We start from the raw sequence: 5778 nt of genomic DNA on the forward strand, positions 1-5778 counted from the left end.
AAACCCCTGTTCAAGAATTCATCCGATTAACCAGTTAACTTGCCGATTAATCCCTACTCGTAGGGTCACCGAGTAGCCGATAAACTCAAAAATCATCTGATTAATTGATTAAATGGCTGATTAACTTGCCGATTAGCCGATTAATCCCCTACTCACCAGCCAACCGAGCAGCTACCAGTTAACGATTTCCTCAACAATGATGAAAACCACAAGCTCGTCTACATAATAAAACTTGCAAAAGGGCGAAAGGATGAATAGGTCGATGACAATGAGGGGACGGAGCAATTGTGATAACTGATGAAATATAATTTTTGTTACCCCATTGCAACGCACGGGCTCTTTTGCTAGTAATAATAAAGCACGGATTGACTCCGTGGGTTCACCGTCACAATACGCTTCTTTCCGTGATTTTACGTTTTTAGTTTGAATTTATAACATATACACGAGGTGGTACTAAACCCGCTCCGTTCGCTGGTGACAATTATTTCCAACCGTAGTCGATGTTTTTTTTGAGAGAGTCGTAGTCGATATTGGGCTGGAGCCATGCGAGTTATCGCGTCAATGTTGGGATGGAGCCAGGCAAGTTATCGCTTTTGCCCGCTCACTGTCGTCGCACTTTTGCTAAATACCCCTAGAGTTTTCTGAAAGAAACCCGCAGTCCTATTATTCAACTTAATCTGGACCGGTACGGGTACCTCATCTCCTCCTTCAGTGCGCCGCCGCGCCACCGACCCCTACCAAGCAGTCGCGCACCGCCGCCACCGCCCCCCGCCCCTCCGCCCCGGCGTCGCGCTCCGCCAATGCCGGCCCCTGCCGCCGGGGCCACCCCTACCCGAAGTGCCCCAACCCCTGCGACTTTCCACCACCGGCGCCGCACCTTCCCCAACTCATCTCTCTCCTCATCTTCTGCCACTGCCGCTCTCCATCGGCTGGCCAACTCCCTCAGTTCTACCCCTCCCCACACGAGCACCTCCCAATCCTCCTCCTCTGTGTGTGTGCGCGCGCACGCATGCTCAATTCGGATTCACCCCTTTTCTGGCTGCAGCATAGAGGAGAGCTCACTTCTGCGGTGGGCATTGATAGTGGAGAGCTGGGAGCCGGCTAGATCCTCGCCGACAAGGGCCGTCATGGCCTCCACCTCTGCCCTGTTGCCGGTGGACTGCTGGACGTCGATACATCGATACGGCCTCCTACAACTAGAGGAGCGAAAACTTACAGCAGCATCTCCGACACCCTCCTGACCATGACCACTATGTTGACAAGAAAGGTACTACTGCCTATTCCATACTCCCCTCACAAGGTACTTCTGCTCCCTGTTTTTTTTGACTACTGCTTCCTTTTTTATTCTAATCCATGAACACATAAGTTCACGAAGAAGTTTCTGTTTGCTCCTTGTTTGATTCAAGTCTGAAAGATTCATATTCTGAGACTGAAAGATCATATTCTCACTTGCTGGACATAGGCATTTTGGATGATAATGTATTGTAAAACCTATACAAGAACAGGAGATTTGTTCCCAAATAACATCTTTCGCCTAAAACTATTTATATAATCTAGACTTGGTTAGTTGTAACTTTTGCTTTTTGTTCTTTCCAAAAACTTATCCAGGTTCAGCTGATAAGACAATTATTTTTTGGGACCTTGGGACTTTTGACTTGATTGGATCCTCTGGACAGGAGGTATAATTGTATCTCCTAATTGTCTAATTGGTGTTTAGAAAGCTCAGGCTCTACTCATTTATTTCTCCCAGTTCATGTTGTCTTTGTATTTAGATTGTGAAATAATGTAGTTCTATGAACGCTATCAGTATGCAGCCATCCATCAAAATTATGTCCTAAACTGCATTTGATCATATGCTTGGCTTTAGCTTGATTTAATTTCAAACAAACTTCAACCAGCGAAGAGCATGTCTGAATTCTACTAGCTCTGCAACGGTTTGGAACTCAGTAGGAACTTGCGGTTGACAGTTCCCAGAGAGGCCCTTAGTCACTTAAATTAGCCTTGTGTTTGTTTCATCACTACAAGGCAGAAGTAAGTTAAAAAATCATGTCTTTCCTGCAGATGCGAGCTTCGTTTCTAATTGGGCATGATGTCGGGCTCACTGTATCAATTGGAGCATGCATAGTAGTCTCTGAACATTCTGGTTTAGAATTCTATTTTTGTTCGGCAACCATCAAAACAGAGAGGTCACAATTCCGTTCCGATCACTTTATGGACCTATTTTGTAACGCCCTCGATGCGGCTATATCTCCCACGTGTCGAAGCACGACTTAGAGGCATAACCGCATTGAAAGCTATGTCGCAAGTGAGGTAATCTTCACACAACCCATGTAATACATAAGGGAAAAAGATACATAGTTGGCTTACAATCGCCACTTCACACAATACATGAATAACGCATTACATCATCCAAATACAATCAAGGTCCGACTACGGAACCAAAATAAAAGAAGAACCCCGAATGCGACAAAGGTCCCCGATCGACCCCAACTGGGCTTCACTACTGACCAACTAGAACGAAACAACACCAAGGACAAGATCTTCATCGAGCTCCTCCTGGCTTGGTTGCGTCAACTGTACGGACTCATCGGCACCTGCAAGCTGGTTTTGGAAGTATCTGTGAGCCACGGGGACTCATCAATCTCGCACCCTCGCGATCAAGACTATTTAAGCTTATGAGAAAGGTAAAGGTATGAGGTGGAGCTGCAGCAAGCGACTAGCATGTATGGTGGCTAACATACGCAAAAGAGAGCGAGAAGAGAAGGCAAAGCACGATCCATAAACTATGATCAAGAAGTGATCCTAGAACAACCTACGTCAACATAACTCCAACACCGTGTTCACTTCTCGGACTCCGCCGGAAAGAGACCATCACGGTTACACACGCGGTTGATGCATTTTAATTAAAGTCAACTTCAGGTTTTGTACAACCGGACATAACAAATTCCCATCTACCCATAACCGCGGGCACGACTTTCGAAAGTTCAATCCCTGCAGGGGTGTCCCAACTTAGCCCATGACAAGCTCTCATGGTCAATGAAGGAATAGACCTCCTCCCGAGACATTCCGATCAGACTCGGTATCCCGGTTCTTCAAGACACTTCGACAAGTTAAAACAAATCTAGCAACACCAGCCAGATGAGCCGACAAATCCCGATAGGAGCTGCACATATCTCGTTCTCAGGGCACACCGGATGAGCAAGACGTCGGGTAGGCCAGCCCAGAGTTGCCCATGGTAGCCCCGGACATCGCTCGGTTGGACCAACACTCAGAGGAGCACTGGCCCGGGGGGGTTAAAAATAATGATGACCCTTGGGCGCGCGACCCCCAAGGGAAAAGAAAAGGCTAGGTGGCGAATGGTAAGACCAATGTTGGGCATTGCTGGAAGAGTTTTACTCAAGGCGAACTGTCAAGGGGTTCCCATTATTACCCAACCGCGTAAGGAACGCAAAATCCGGGAACATAACACCGATATGACGGAAACTAGGGCGGCAAGAGTGGAACAAAACACCAGGCATAAGGCCGAGCCTTCCACCCTTTACCAAGTATATAGATGCATTAATTAAATGATATATATATATATATAGTGATATCCCAACAAGTAAAACATGCTCCAACAAGGAACAACATCTCCATGTTCCAACAAGGAACAAACTTCAATCTTCACCTGCAACTAGCAATGCTATAAGAAGGGGCTGAGCAAAGCGGTAACATAGCCAAACAACGATTTGCTAGGACAAGGTGGGTTAGAGGCTTGGTTCAACAATTTACGAGACATGATAATCAAGTGGTAGGTATCGCAGCATAGGCATAGCGAAAGAGCGAGCAACTAGCAAGCAAAGATAGAAGTGATTTCGAGGGTATGGTCATCTTGCCTGAGATCCCGCAAGGAAGAAGAACGAGTCCAAGAAGAAGACAAACGGACGTAGTCGAACGGATCCTCACAACGCAACGTTATCGGAACCAACCCGAAGAAGCAACACCGGAAAGAAACACACAACATAGTAAACAACCAACACATGAACATGATATGAAATGCGGGATGCGGTATGCGATGCATATGCATGATTTGACAAGGAATGCATGAACCTGGCCTCAACTTGGAAATCCAAGTGTGCCACTGGAAAGGTGAGACGAAATCGCTTGAAAACAATCTAAAGAACGCCGGAATCGGAGTTACGGTTTGGAAATGGCAAGCAATTCAAATATGACACCAGTCTGTGATTTACAACAAGTAGCCATCTAAATGCAACAAGATGAACATACTACAGCACTCAAACATGGCAACAAAATACATGGCAGGGATCCATTCATGATGCGTAACAAAAGACTAGCACTGAGCTACGGCTAATTCATCCATTAACAGGTTCAAACAAGCATGGCAAAAATGCATTTGGTAAACAGATCTCAGACTTAGTGAAATTAACACTTGTCTGGAATCTCAAATCAAATAGCACATTTTGGAGCAAGAAACCTATATGCTACAGGATCTGAATATGGCAAAGTAAAGCATGGCATGGAGCTACTCAAAGAGCTTAACAAAAGTCCCTTAATGACCTTGAGCCAAAAGGGATCAGAAAATACATTTGCAAGCATGTGAACATGGCAAAAACATAATCAGTTCTCAGACTTAGTGAAAACTGGAGCATGCTGAAACAGATATCAAGTAGGCATGTTTACGTGCTCGATGCACTCACTAAAGAGCAAGTCATGACAATCTAAGCATACGCCCATCAAGAATACACAAAATACAAACTAGACATGGCAAGAACAATAGCATCGCATGCACGGATCAACTACAACATCCTCGGCAAAATTGCTAACAAGTAGACAATCTGCCCAGATTCACGAAATGACAAAAGTAGAGCTCGATTGAATCAAGCTAGGGTGCTCCATAATTGCAAACAAAGACATGGATGGAGAGAGCACTACAAGATTAACAAAACATCCTTACTGATCATCCTCAAAAGAGGCACGGATCATTAGGAAACAACAAGAACATATGGCAATATGAGATAAGCAGGTCAAGGACTTAGTGGAAATGCTAAGTCCCTGAAATCAGCATTAACGAATGCTCCACTTTGCAAGCTTGTGCTAGTCACCACACACATCACAAAAATACATGGGTTGCACCTCTAGAAAGATGGAAAAACATATAACAAAACTCATGAAGAGCTCAGGGGGATATTATGCATACAATAAACATGGCAAAAATGACAAATATCTAATTGGAGCACCAGATCTGACAATAATCTCAAATAGCATTCTTCCAACAGCATTTCGCTCAAATGAAAATGATGCAATGAGATGAAATGATGTACTCTCTGAGACGAACATTTTGATATGCTATATGCCCAAAACGGAGCTACGGATGCAAAGTTACGGCATGTCAAAGATTGCATAGAAATTAGGGTTTCGGAGAGAAAGTCAACCCGAGGGGATCCAGATCCAGATCCGGATCTCGCACTGTAGCTGCACGAACTTCGAGGATGTCCGCGCCGGAGTTACTGTACCCGCCGGAGAAGAAGAGGTGGCCGGCGGGGGCGCGCTCGTCGAGGAGCTCGCCGGAGAGGAAAGCTCGCCGGCTCGGAGCGGCGCGGCAAGGCGCGGAAACCGGAGCGGGCAGCGACCTGCGCAGGCGGCGCGGTGGCGCGCCGGCGGGGCGAGGCCGAGGCAGCGCCGGCGGAGATGCTCGCCGGCGGGGAGACAGGCGGCAGCGCTGAGACATGGGGCGGCGGGGCGGACGAAGGCGGCGGCTGGCGACGCGTGCTGGTGACT

At 46.6% G+C, this 5778-nt stretch overlaps 1 long non-coding RNA gene across 1 annotated transcript in view; it reads left to right on the forward strand.

The window, feature by feature from the left end:
* Positions 1–1202: 1202 nt before the first annotated feature.
* The window catches only part of LOC119288914, a 47196-nt gene continuing 42620 nt past the window's right edge, over positions 1203–5778 (forward strand). Inside the window, exons 1-2 of the long non-coding RNA XR_005141346.1 lie at positions 1203–1267; positions 1609–1679. This is a non-coding gene — a long non-coding RNA (uncharacterized LOC119288914). The remainder of the gene's footprint in view (positions 1268–1608; positions 1680–5778) is intronic.

This window comes from Triticum dicoccoides, chromosome 4A (assembly GCF_002162155.2).
Source record: "Triticum dicoccoides isolate Atlit2015 ecotype Zavitan chromosome 4A, WEW_v2.0, whole genome shotgun sequence".
Taxonomy (NCBI): Eukaryota; Viridiplantae; Streptophyta; class Magnoliopsida; order Poales; family Poaceae; genus Triticum; species Triticum dicoccoides.